Source organism: Lithobates pipiens, unplaced genomic scaffold, assembly GCF_037356315.1.
Source record: "Lithobates pipiens isolate NorthernLeopardFrog02 unplaced genomic scaffold, aLitPip1_a1.2 Scaffold_1, whole genome shotgun sequence".
Classification (NCBI taxonomy): domain Eukaryota; kingdom Metazoa; phylum Chordata; class Amphibia; order Anura; family Ranidae; genus Lithobates; species Lithobates pipiens.
The window spans coordinates 34,015,304-34,029,581 of record NW_027507685.1 but is presented as its reverse complement, the minus strand read 5'-3'; positions in this window follow the sequence as shown (position 1 = coordinate 34,029,581).

Sequence of the window (14,278 nt, the reverse complement as noted above, 5' to 3'; positions counted from 1 at the left end):
CTCTAACATTCACCAGCTTGGACATTTTCAGTTAGGGGTATACTCACTTTTGTTGCCAGTTGTTTAGACATTAATGGCTGTATGTTGAGTTATTTTGAGGGGACAGCAAATTTACACTGTTATACAAGCTGTACACTCACTATTAGGGATGAGCCGAACACCACCCGGTTCGGTTTGCACCAGAACCTTCGAACGAACCAAAAATTTGTACGAACGTTAGAACCCTATTAAAGTCTATGGGACTCAAACGTTCAAAATCAAAAGTGCTAATTTTAAAGGCTAATATGCAAGATATGCAACAGACAACACCAGCAATAAGGGGTATCTTCAGGTGTATACTGTGCTGGAGGCACACAACACCCACTAACTCCTGCAGATGCCTGTATTAGAGAACACCAGCAAAAAAGGGTAGATACAGGTGTATACTGTGCTGTGCTGGAGGCACACAACACCCACTAACTCTTAAAGATGCCTGAGAAAAGAACACTATCCCTGCCTATCTTGCTCTTTCCCTTCACGCCGGAATACACTACACAAAGCTGCCGCGCTGGCAGCCTTATATAGTTTTGGGTGTGTTCTAAACCCCCTGAGCTATAATTGGCCACAGGCATCCTGCTTGTGGCCAATTATGGCTCTCCTCGCTGCCGGCGCTGTGATTGGCCAAGCATGCGGGGTCACAGTGCATGCTTGGCCAATCATGAGCCAGCAATGCACTTCGATGGCGTAGTGCATTGTGGGCCATGCGTGCCATATGAATTTGGTGCGAACGGTCCACAAAGTTCTGAATTCGCCGAACAGACGAACGGCCGATGTTCTGGTCGCACATGCGTTCGAGTCTAACACCGAGCTCATCCCTACTCACTACTTTACGTTGTTGCAAAGTGTATTTTCTTCGGTGTTGTCACATGAAAAGATATAATAAAAAAATTACAAAAATGTGAGGGGTGTACTCACTTTTGTGAGATACTGTACATCCAGTTAAATGTTGATCAGTTAAACTCGCGCCCTTTTGATATTTTCTGGGAACACTGGGAACCAGTTTACTAGTTTGCCAATATGTACAGCCATTACAAACAGACCTTCATCTCTTTGCTAGAATTTCATTTTGTGTCTTAACCCCTTCCTGTCCCCTCTCAGTGGCCCTGTAACTGGATCTTAATGCTGGGGTTGACTTACTGATTATATGACCATTGTAATTGGTTGTCACAGAGGTCACATGATAAGGAGCCAGTTTTACTGGATTCCGATCATAAAAAAGAGGCTGGAAGCTGTCTGTGATATCTTGGTCACTGTACTGGGAGTGTGAAGTTAGTGTGCTCTCAGCAGAGAGAATCATATTCCTGGCTTGTGGATGTTAAGGCCTATTCTCCCATTTACATGAAATACATTGTTGGCACAGGCAAGATATTAATGAGTGAGCCATGATAGAAATAGGGAGTGTACATTGTGTAGTTAACCACACTATGGAAATATAAGCTTAATGTTAAATATAAGGCTTAATGTACACGGGAAATGTTATAACCTCTCCTGAATGATTTAACTTGACAGATAGTAACCGACATTTAAATCTGTCAGTTTTGCTGCGTTTAGCTCCGTTTGCATTTAGAAGCGTTTTTTTTTTTAAATAGTCAACAATTAAAAACGCCTGACTGCTCCTAACGTCTGCTCACTAGCAGCAGTGTACATGAAGCCTAAAGCCTCATACACAGGATCGGATTTTGCGCAGACGAAACCTCAGACTTTTGTTTAAATGCGTGTGCCTTAATTTTTGTCTTGCATACAAATGGCAAGAAATTGTTGACCAACAAACACGAATGTACTAACGTACTACGTGGTTTTTAAGCTCTTTTGCGCCACCCTTTGGGCTCCTTCTGCTAATTTCTTGTTAGTAGAGTGTCGATTCATTTCATTTTGCGCTTTTCATTTAGTGCTTTTCATTTTGTGCTTTTTCAGTTCATTTCTGAATGGCTGCTCATCAACCAGACATGTTGACGAGATAAGGAGGATTTCTTGGACCAAAAAATTGGTTGCTTTATGTCAAATTATGTCATATGCCATTGCTGCGGGAGCTCCAGGAGAATAATCCAGATGATTTTCATAATTAGCTCCAGATGACAGACGCCTGCTTTCACCAACTCTTGCCATTGTTGACCCCCTATATTAAGAAGCAGGACACATGCATGAGGCTTTTATTTTATTTTTTGGTTGAATAATGATTTGATTTGGTATATTTTCTATATTTTCTATATTTTTGGATGCATAGCATGCACTTTTTGGTTAATTTCTATTGGCAGATAGCATGTCTAATTGTATTTGTTTTCTTTTTTTAAAGTGGTTGTAAACCCTTACAACTAACTTTGACCTACAGGTAAGCTTAGATTAAGGCTTACCTGTAGGTCCAAGAAATATTTCCTAAACCTATACGGTTTAGGAGATATTTACCCAAAGACAGCCACCGCTGTCTACGGCGCATGCGGCGATATGCCACGAGTGTCGGCTCCGGTGCGCGGGAGTGATGTCATCGCGGCTCCGGCGAATCACAGCGCCGGGGCCGCGAGACCCGGAAGTCACTCCGGGATCCATGGCAGCGGCGAAGAGGAAGACGGAGGACCGCTTCGGGGGCTTCATTGTCAGGTAAGTTATTCATAATGAGCTAGTATGCTACTATGCATACTAGCTCATTATGCCTTTGCCTAACAGGGTGTGCTTTTTTTTTTTTTCTTAAATGTTGCCTTTACTTGCTCTTTAATGTGCAATAAAAAAAAATGTGGAGAATAATACATAATTATGTGTTTTACTTCAAATGACAGTTTCAGAGTAGGCAGTTACATTTAAAAAAAATACACTGTAAGATTAACAAGAGACACCAACATAGTTGCATGTTTGATCTTAAAAACAATGGGATAATGGTGTTGTGGTAACTTGCCTAAAAAAAAAACAAAAAAACAAAAAAAAAACATCATAATAATATTATTCTTGATATCACTAGAAAAAAAGCCTTTGAAAATTTGTTTGCAATAACTCCATCAGTAAAGCAGCTTCATTATTATCCCACTAAAGAAGAAGAGAATGTGCGCTTCATTTTTGAGATTTTATAATTTGCCACGTCACGAATGTTAATTCTCCATTCCGAACACTAGTTTGCAAGACCGACCACTTCTGGCTCATCCTTGCTTTCAATCATGCCTGTTTTTACTTTGGACTGTGGACCATGCTCGGAAAATTCGGCAACAGACATTTGTCCATGGAAAATTTTAAAACCTGCCATCCAGCATTTGTCCGTGGAAAATCTGACAACAATTGTCCGATGGAGTATACAAACGGTCGGATTTTCCTCCAACAGCCTGTCATCACACATTTTCTGTCGAAAAATCTGATTGTACGAGGCTTAAGACTACGATGAGCGATTTTATATTTTAGAGACAAAAAAAACAACAACTCTTATATGCTACATCAGGAGATTGGTGATTGATGAGATTATGAGATTAACCCCATATGGTAGGCACGTCCAAAGTCTGGCCCGTGGGCCAATTGCGGCCCGCGGCCCGGTTTTGAACAGCCTGCCTGGTCTTTCTCAATTTAGTGTGCTGCAGGATGAGGGCTGTCAGATGAGCTGATCCCCGGAACTGTGAGAAGCTCCGTGAGCTTCAAAAGTGAAATTAATGTCCAGGGGAGTGTGCTGTGCTCTCTGCTTCCCCCTACAGTGCAGTACCCGGCTGAATGAGGAAGCTGCAAAGGTACTGTACTATGCTACAAGCTAAATTAGTGTTAAAAAGGGCTTTATTCATGTGTGTGTGTGAGTGTGTGTGTGTGCATGTATGTCTGTATGTGTGTGTGCACATGTGTCTGTATGAGTGTCTGTATGTGTGTGTACATGTGTCTGTATGTGTGTGTGTGTGTACATGTGTCTGTATGTGTGTGTGTGTGCACATGTGTCTGTATGTGCGTGTGTGTGCACAAGTGTCTGTATGTGTCTGTGTGTGCACATGTGTCTGTATGTGTCGGTGTGTGCACATGTGTCTGTATGTGTGTGTGTGTGTGTGTGTGTGTGTGTGTGCACATGTGTCTGTATGTGTGTGCACATGTGTCTGTATGTGTGTGTGTGCACATGTGTCTGTATGTGTGTGTGTGCACATGTGTCTGTATGTATGCGTGTGCACATGTGTCTGTATGTATGTCTGTGTGTATGTGTGTGTGTGCGCATTTGTCTGTATGTGTCTGTAAGTATGTGCATATGTATGCATGTGTCTGTATGTATGTGTACGCATGTGTCTGTATGTATGTGTATGCATGTGTCTGTATGTATGTCTGTATGTATGTGTGTGTGTTCACATATGTCTGTATGTATGTGCATGCATGTATGTCTGTATGTATGTGTATGCATGTGTCTGTATGTGTGTGCGGCGTGCATTTGTCTGTATGTGTGTCTGCATGTGTGTGCATGTGTCTGTGTGTATGTTACTTTTAATCCGGACCCCCCCCCCCCCATTCTTATACCATCAAAACTGCTTTTGTAGGACTTGTGTGTGATATTAGCCAGGACTGCTGCTCCTCTGAAAAGCAATCCATGCACAGATGAAAGCATGGCTGGTAAAGAGGTAAAGAGGCATTATGTTGCCTCCTCACCACCTGTTTTAAGCCTGTAAATGCAACATCCGTGTGGCTGCGTACTGTGTGTAGGGCAGCCCATTAATTTCAATGGACTTCCCTACTCACAAAAATGCAGGGAAAGAAGTTTTGTTTTTGTTTTTTTGTTTTTTTTTATTGCACTGCACCAAAAGTACCCTACATTTTCCATTGTGTGATTTGGAAGTAGGTGATTCATTGCTCAACAATTGCTCATTAAGAAGATTCTTGGACAGTGCATACCATATGGCAGGGGTGTCCAAACTTTTTTCAAAGAGGGCCAGATTTGATGAAGTGAACATGCGCGAGGGCTAACTATTTTGCCTGACATTCTTTGAAACATTGAAAATTCGGTCTAAGTGTGTCCATCCGAGCACTAATACACTGCCCAACAAGAATTCTCTTGCCTTTGTCGTGCTTGTTCCCAACACACAGACGAATGCTCTGCACTTTAGGGGTACCATTCATTCTTAATGGTACCCCTAAAGTGCAGAGCATTCGTCTGTGTTTCAAAGAATGTTTCAAAGAATGTCAGGCAAAATAGTTAGCCCTCGCGCATGTTCACTTCATCAAATCTGGCCCTCTTTGAAAAAAGTTTGGACACCCCTGCCATATGGTATGCACTGTCCAAGAATCTTCTTAATGAGCAATTGTTGAGCAATGAATCACCTACTTCCAAATCAATCAATAATTACCATGCTGTATAGCCACTTGCTGACCATCTAACTGGGAAAATACATCATTACTTTGACATTAAACACCAGGGTTATGGCTGCAGCTAGATACCATAACCCCCGATGTAATTTTTTTCCTCAGGTGTCATTCTTTCTCCTAAAATTAGTCTGAACGGCTAATTTCACATGGGCTTTAGCCTGTATAAGAGCAGCATAGCAAGCTTTTAGGAAGCATTTACAGAGCTTTTAGCAAGCTTTGACAAAGCTTTCAAATCAATCTTCAGCTCCAGTTTGTAAATGTTAAACACATATCTAATGGAAGTGCTGATTTTCACTTTTAACAAGCTGCTGGCTTTGACACTTGTTGAAACCTGCTAGCAGCCTGTTTAAAGTGACAATCACCACTCAGATCCCTGGACAGGTGTGGGTCTGTTTATTAAAAGTCAGCAGCTACAGCCCATGACAGTGGCCCTTTACTACGTGACCGCCCCATCCAATGACGGAGCGATCACTTGTCAACAGATCGGATCATGTCCAGGTTAGCTCCTTCCCTCTCCTTGCACCGATCTGTACAGCATGACAAGCCGGTGCATCAGCACTGTGGGCTGGATCTGAATTGGCCTCTGATCTCTGCCCATTCCTGCCCATCGATGCTCATCCATACCCAGCTATGCTCATCCAGGCCCATTCGTGCACATCCATGCCTAGCCATGCCAGCCATGTTCATCCATGCTCAGCCATGCCCATCTGTGCCCATCCATGGCTCATCTGTGCCACATCAGTGCTCATCCGTGCCACATTTATGCCACATCAGTACTCATCCATGCCTCATCCCTGCCACATCAGTTCTCATCTGTGCCACACGTCCAATGACGGAGCAATCAGTTGTCAACAGATTGCAGCATGTTCAGTTCAGCTCCTCCCCTCTCCTTGCACCGATTGGTACAGCGTACAAGGAGAGCAAAGAGCCAGTGCAGCAGCACTGTGGGCTGGAACTGAAGTGCCCACAGCGTTGATCTCTACCAATTCCTACCCATTCATGCTCAGCCATGCTCATCCATGCCCAGCTATGCTCATCCATCAGTGTTCATCCATGGCTCATCCATGCTTTATTCATGCCCAGCCATGCTCATCCATGCTCATCCATCCGTGCTCATCCATTTCTCATCCGTGTCCATCCATGGCTCATCCATGCTTCATTCGTGCCCAGCCATTCTCCATCCATGCTTCACCCATGGCTCATCCATGCCTCATCCATGCTTATCCATGCCTAGCCATGCTCATCCCTTCCTAGCCATGCTCATCCACTCCCAGCCATGCGCAGCCATGCTCTTCCATGCCCAGCAATGCCCATCCATGCTCATCCATCCCTAGGCATGCTCATCCATGCTCTATCAATGGCTCATCCATGCTTCATCCATCACCATGCATGCTCATCTGTGCCCACCCATAGCTCATTCATGACTCATCCATAGCTCGTTCATGCTCATCCATGCCACATCAGTGCTCATCCGTGCAACATTAATGCCACATTAGTACTCATCCATGCCACATCAGTTCTCCTCTGTGCCACATCCATGCCACTACAGTGCCCATCAATGTGTAACAATAGTGTACTCGGTAGTCAAATTAGATAGGTAATTTATGCTCCTAGAACACCTGATGGTGCTGCCTGCATGTTAAGCCTCTGTATGTTGCCAGGCTGTGTAAACATTTCACACATGTGGTATCACCATACTTATGAGTATCAGAATGTGTTTTGGGGTGTAACTTTTGCTATGTACATGCTATGTGTTAAAAATATCTTATACATGTTATAATTGTTACTGCATGCAGTATTTTAACACATTTTATTAGCCGTTATTTAACTCTTAGTGAATTGACGCCCCTGTGTCTTTGTTTATAAACAAAACCCAGGATCATTCTGTGATTGGCTACAGCTGATCATCAGGGTCTAGCTGTAAATCATTGGTGGGGCTTTGGTGACAAACTTATGTTCTAGCCTATGACAACACAGGTTAGGAGGGGGCATGCGCCCACAAACCCAGAAACAGGCTGGTACGTAACAGTATATTGTCCAGTCTGGTTGTGCTGCTCGCCTGCAGTAAAACTACTGTGGGCGGGTGGCAGGTAGTTAATTACTGGAACCTCCTTCACAGTAACAGGTAGAGGCCATAAACCCACTGAGCCTAAGCCCTTGTACACACGGTCGGAGATTCCGACAACCAAATCCGTCGGATTTTGTCCGAAACTGTTGCATACACACGGTCGGACAAAGTTGTCGGAAAATCCGACGTGATGACGTTATTTGGTTACGACGGGACTACATTCACGCTAGTAGCCAATAGCTTTGGTCTAAGAATTTGATCTGAGCATGTGTGGCACTTTGTCCGATCGGAATTCTCTACACATGATCGGAGTATGTCCGATCGGAGCATTTTGTCTGAAAATTTTACCAACAAGTTGGAAAACTTGGTCCGTCGGATACTCCGACGGAAATAGTCCGATGCATACCACACACAGTCGGAATATCCGACAAAACGGTCCTATCGGACACATTCCGTTGGAATCTCCAACCGTGTGTACAAGGGCTTAGAAAAGGTAATGAGATACTCAGTCTGGTCTCAGCCTAGCAGCCAACACACTAGATTTAAATAGAGATAAAACAGAGTAGTGCAGGGTCTTCTTTTTCCAGTTGTGGTCACATGACTGTAGGACAGGGATTATAAAAGATAGCATTAAAAAAGAAGTTTTAAGTATTATATTAGACCATTATCAAGTCTTTACAGGTTTTAATTCAGCTTCCATGATTATCTATTTTGATTAAATCAAATATCTCTACTTAGCTAACATACTTTTCAACCACCTAGATGTTTTATCTAAAATGATTTAGTGTTGTCTAATTGGATAATTGTTTTGGAAACCGAGACAACCACAATTGAATTACAGTCTAATGAATGCATAAACAATAAAGTAGTAAATATAAAGCATAATGAAGAATTTTCTTTACATATCATGTTATTCATTTGTCAGTGCAGTTTTAATTCTTGATTATTTATTATTCAGCAACGTCCTTACTTTTGCTGGAAGACATTTTTTTAATGCTGGCAATATTTAATGTTAAATAGGACAAGGACCTAACTTATGTAACTGTGAACTTCATTATGCTAGTGGCATTATGGTAGAACTGCCAGCTAAGGAGTATGAGAAACTAGGTTCAGCTGGAATTTAGAGAGACAGCCAATTCCATTATATTACTAAAACGAAGAATGGACAGGCTGTATGCAAAAGGATTTTCAAGGCTACTTCTTGTGCATAACAAAACATAATCTCAGCTGGCCATAAACATCAGAGGATGATACAATGTGCAGGTATGATCTGACCATAATTCAGACAATGTTCAGATATGTTTGCTGTATAAAAGTGAACATTTGATATGATTGAGTGTTTGTGCTTAGCTTGTAGAGAGAAGCAAGATAGGAAGAGATGTCGGGGTTATCATAAGGACAATTATAGAAGTCTGAAGGTTTTCTAAACTTTCTGAGTTTTATTTCTTAGCAAGAAAGTAGGTATAAACATACGTAAACATAAGATTACCATTAGATCTGGCTGAACTCTATGGGTACTTTAAAATGAACTTGTACTGTGCATGTGCAGAGCAAAGAAGCATGTTCACATTAATGCTGGCCTCCCATAACTATACATATTAACTCCCCTATAGTCCCCTTCTACTGATTGTTGGTAATGAAGTAACATTACCAGTATTTCTAGGTAAGGAAGAACATGCCACTCTGTCTACTTCATCTCATGTGAAAGTGTTGTTGCCAATTGGCTGCTCAGGCACCCTGTGTTGGTACATATAGGCAAAGAAGGAATATTCAGCCCTCTGTTTGGCTTTAATTAGAGGGACTTTGGGGGTAACACAGGACATATCCTTCCCCTCATATATAAGTGGAGTGGTGGGAGAACATAGGGAAGGTAAGTATAAGCAGCTGCTCTGCCAGCAATAACCTACTGCTTTGCCTTGTGTTAAAAAAAAATAAATAATAATAATAATAATAAACAAAAAAAAAAAAAAAATATATATATATATATATATATATATATATATATATATATATATATATATATATATATATATATACACATTTTTGACCCATTGCAAAAATATTGGCAGGATACTTTTATGGTTAGGGTGATTAGGTGAAGTCAGACTCTGTAAACCTAGACCAGTTAATATAAAAAGGGAGATATGTCACAGCACTCAAAATACTCACAGCTATTACCTGGAAAAGTATAATCTACTTAGTTGATAACAGAATCTTTTTCACACAATCAACCAGACTGTCCTATCCTGTCAACGGATATCAAGAGACACTAATGCCACGTACACACCACCGGACTTTTCGACGGGCTAGGTCCGATGGTCTTCCCGACAGACTTTCAGCAGAGTTCCGACGGACTTTACGAATGAAAGGACTTGGCCATACACAATCACACCAAAGTCCGACAGATTCAAATGTGATGACGTACGACCGGACTAGAATAAGGAAGTTCATAGCCAGTAGCCAATAGCTGCCCTAGCGTTGTTTTTTGTCTGTCGGACTAGCATACACATGAATGGATTTCTTGATAGAAACTGGGTCCGGCGGAGTTCCGGCGAAAAAAATTTGAAACGTGTTCTATTTCTTAAGTCAGCAAAGGTCCGACGGAGCCCACACACAATCAAATTGTCCGACGGATTTGTTCTGTCGGACCTTTGCTGTCGAAAAGTCCAGTCATGTGTACGTGGCATAAGAGTCAATTCACCTATTTAGTATGGATAATACAACACTATACTATACAGAACTCTGACAAGTAGCAACCATCTTGCATTGACTAGTATTTTACAGAAGTAAGCCGGGGACTGGAGGGTAACCAACCCCCGGGATTTTTAAGACGGTACCAAATCTCACAGACAGTAAATAAAATCAATATCGTTTTATTAAATGTACAAAAACATTTCCAAAAGAGGAAAGATTTTCATGTAAACAGAATATAACAAATCCAAGTATACAAAAGCTGGTGCAGAATCATACAGAACTCCACATGTTACCATATTTGTATATTATTTATGCTGCATTTTTTCTTTCTACATGTTTCACTCTTCTGAGCTTCTTCAGGACATTGCAGTGTGCACCGATATATAGAAAAACTGGAAATATACAAAAAATAATCAATTCAATTTTTTTTTGAAACATTAAATGTGTCCTGCAAAATTCGAAGCACATGTTCAATTTATTCAAGTAGCGTATCTGCTCTGGTCTCAATTGACCAGGGCAGATACAGACCTTATCAGTTAAATTTATCAGGACAGGGACATAAATATAAGTAGACAATAAAATGATTGCAAATCATTAAATTTTGGATGAACTCTAATATTGTAAACATACACAGGTAGTAACAAAACTCTCCAATTTGGGGATTACAATTAGGTTTTTACAAAATGGCCGCCTTACCCATTAGGTCTGTGGGTTCATACTTTTCATCACAGTAATTGAATCAGTTGTTGACAAGTCAAGAAGATCACAACATACACAAAAAATATAATAAGAACGCCATTGAAATATTCATTAACTGGGATGTGGTACCTTTTTAACTATTACCTTTTGATCAAAACCTCATCCATATATATCTTTTGTCTGTAGTATTTTACAGAAGGCTGTGGATTTTATTGTATTCAGGCCCTTAAGCTGGCCATAGATGGTTTAAAATTTAGCTGGTTCATTCATGTTCAATAGATCGACTTCTCATGTCATGTGGGAAAATTTTGCTTCAATCAGAGTATATAGCCAATGGACTGTAGCACTAATCAGTGTATTCTGGGGAGGTCCCCTTTGTTAGAATACAATGACACAGCCAGCAGGGAGGATACACCTTGAATATATGGATAGTAGAATCAGTTCAGTTATTTTCATTCAGCCCACTGGCTAAATGAAGCTGACACTTAGCCATTAGTGAAGAAAGGGAATCTGCTATGGAGTGCCACACACTGCTTATCTCTGGAAACAAGACACTGTATATATATATATATATATATATATATATATATATATATATATATTTATATTTATATAACACAAATTTGTAGCTACAGGAAGGCACTTAAAATGCCCAGTAAGCATGTATTTCTTGTTCTGTAATCCAAATATTTTAATTATTTACGGTACCCGGTTTTTAATAGTTTCATTGGGATACCTATATTTGGTGTGATCGTAACAAATTCTTTTGACATGCAGAGATTTGTTGTATGCGCTTTAACCTAAAAAATAAACAGAGGTACCCATTCAGACCAAGTGGTGTAAACTGTTCTTTTCTGAGTTGTAGAATAGATCCTCCTTGCATACAACAAATCATTCCAAATTGATTTTCTCACTGGACACAATGACATTACTATGGTAAAATTTTCTTTTTCAAATTCTATTACATTTCCAATTTCTTCCTTCTCACCCTTCATTTTTCTATCATTTTCTTTTATCACTGGAAATCTTTCATCAAAGAAACACTTCAAAAAGAAACACAAGTATTTCATGCTGCAGAAAGCAGCTGTGGCATACATTATGCGTTGTGTAATAATGGGCAAGCAGATATTAACTGGCCACTCGTTCCTTGGAACAAGCATCAGATTTCATTAGGCTTTTGGTATTCAGCTGTACCCTTGTATCAGAAACACCTGATCCAATATATACAGCCAAATTATTTTTCTGTATGGTATTTTATTAAAGCTTCTCTTTTTGATACAATATACAGCTCAAAAAAAAAAATCATTTTTTAGTCTGTGCTGTAAATAATGTCAGACTGCCATTTATAAACATAAATAACGTACAGAATGCCAAACGAGATTCATCTATGAAGTCCAGCATAATATTTCTCACATTGCCAGAAACATTTGGGCAGACTTAATCCAGAAGTGACACTCTGCATAAACTCAGTTTTCAATGGTTATACTCTGAGCTCATATGTGAGTTGGTACAATGGAAGGATGGAGTTTATCAAATGGATCTAATTTGTTATTTTGGGAGAGTGTGGGCTCTTCCCTGTCTTTAAATTAACCTTTTTTTGCTTAAAAGTACAATATACAGAGTAACATTTTAGCATATTTAGAAAGTGGCATATCCGTCAACACCCAAAGAAGGCAGCTTTTAGGGTTACCTATATTGGAGCACACTAGGGCAGTTGAAATAATGTTGTTCACTTCCATGCCGTATTTTTGCACTAATGAGCAAGTCCATAAAGCTTGAAAAAAATCAACTGTTTTACCACAGACTTGGAAAAACAATTGAAAGAAACATATACCTAATTTATATAACTCAAGCAGTGTGTAGTATAAATATTAAAAACATTTCCATTCTGTTACTCTGTATCTATCTGGAAGGTATTACAGACAGTCTCTTCAGACTCTGACCAATACCCATCTGAGAGCTGTATACAAAATCTATTTTTGGCCTAGTGATATCTAGAGCTGGGCATAGCGTTTATAGCCACATAGTAAGTAGAAACCAGTTTGGCTTTGTTAGATTGGCTCAATAGTCTTTCAAGTGCCAGGACACATTAGAGAGGCTATATTGGAACTGTGCAGCATGTTATAGCTAATGGTAATTAAATACTATATATAGATTCATCCTGGATTTGCTAAAACTACTCCATTGGAAGAGTAAAGTTACTGTACATGTTTAATCCTCCATGTGTATTATAAAGAAAAATGGTCAGAGATGTACAACACAGTGTGGTACCCTGGGCAATGGGCACAGAGCGTTTTTAGATAATATTGTGTTTCAAAAGAGGTGATAACTGCCACAGTATATGTACAGGTGTTGTCGGAAAATGAGAGGAACCCAGGAACCATTTTTTACATTTTCCCAGCCAAGGGACTGGGTGGATTTTTGTGGAGGGTGAGTGTAGCACCATCTGGGTAGGTAGGTAGGTGCTAGAGATATGTAAATTTAAGCAGGCCTGGTTGACAGTCAGGCCTATTTGTTTGTTTTCATTCTGGGATGGGAGTGGCTGGTTGTAGTAACTGGTGACTCACAGGCAGTGTCACTGAGACCTCTCTACTTCTTTATAGAAGATTCTAGAAAGAGAGGATGAGAGGTGGAGTTGCCTGGGGTATTCTGAGGAGCCCTGATCAATCCCCAACCTGGATTAGCAGGGGGCAGGCCTCCTTAAATACCCAGGGTCAGCACAGCTGGGGAGAAGTTGGAGTTGTTCAAAGCTTTGGAGATGAAATGCTATGTTGGGGCCTATGAAGGAGCCCCCCAGTATGGGGGATGACATTGGGCCTGGGCTCAGGTGCAGACGGGGCCCTTCAAGAATCATGAAGGTGTCCTAGACAGGAGGCACAGGAGGAGTAGGAGAGGACAGCAGGAGAGAATTTTGCCAGACAAGTCTCCAGAGCGATGAACAAGAGAGCATTGCCAGGCAAGTCTCCAGAGAGAGGAACAACTGGTCGCAGCCATGAGAGGGCTGGTGAATGACATGCACAGTCAGGAGGAATGAGGAGGCACTCCTAAGAAGACTGGGAGCATGCAGTCTGGGATGGGTGCAGAGCTAATGGAATGGACTTGGGCAGTATCATGGGCAGTGGAGAGGGGCAGCTGCAGGCAGGAGGGCTGGCAGGGCTTAAAGATGGGTTACTGAGCTCAGTAGCTGCATGTAGGACAACTAGCACCAACTTTATATTTCTGCTACACTGTCCCTGCCTGCAAAAGGCAATTACTAAGGCCTGGCTGAGTGTGTGTCAGGCTTAACCACTTTGTGCTAGCTGTAACTAAAAAATTAGAGAAGTGATGTGTAGAAGGAAAGAGGAGTGACCATTAGAAAGAATGTGATGTGCAGGAGGAGAAATTGAGTGTATATACCTGAGTGTATATAGTTTGTCTCAACTAGTTCTGCAAAATTCCATTGGGCATCACATACTTCCTATACCCCATCCAAGTTCA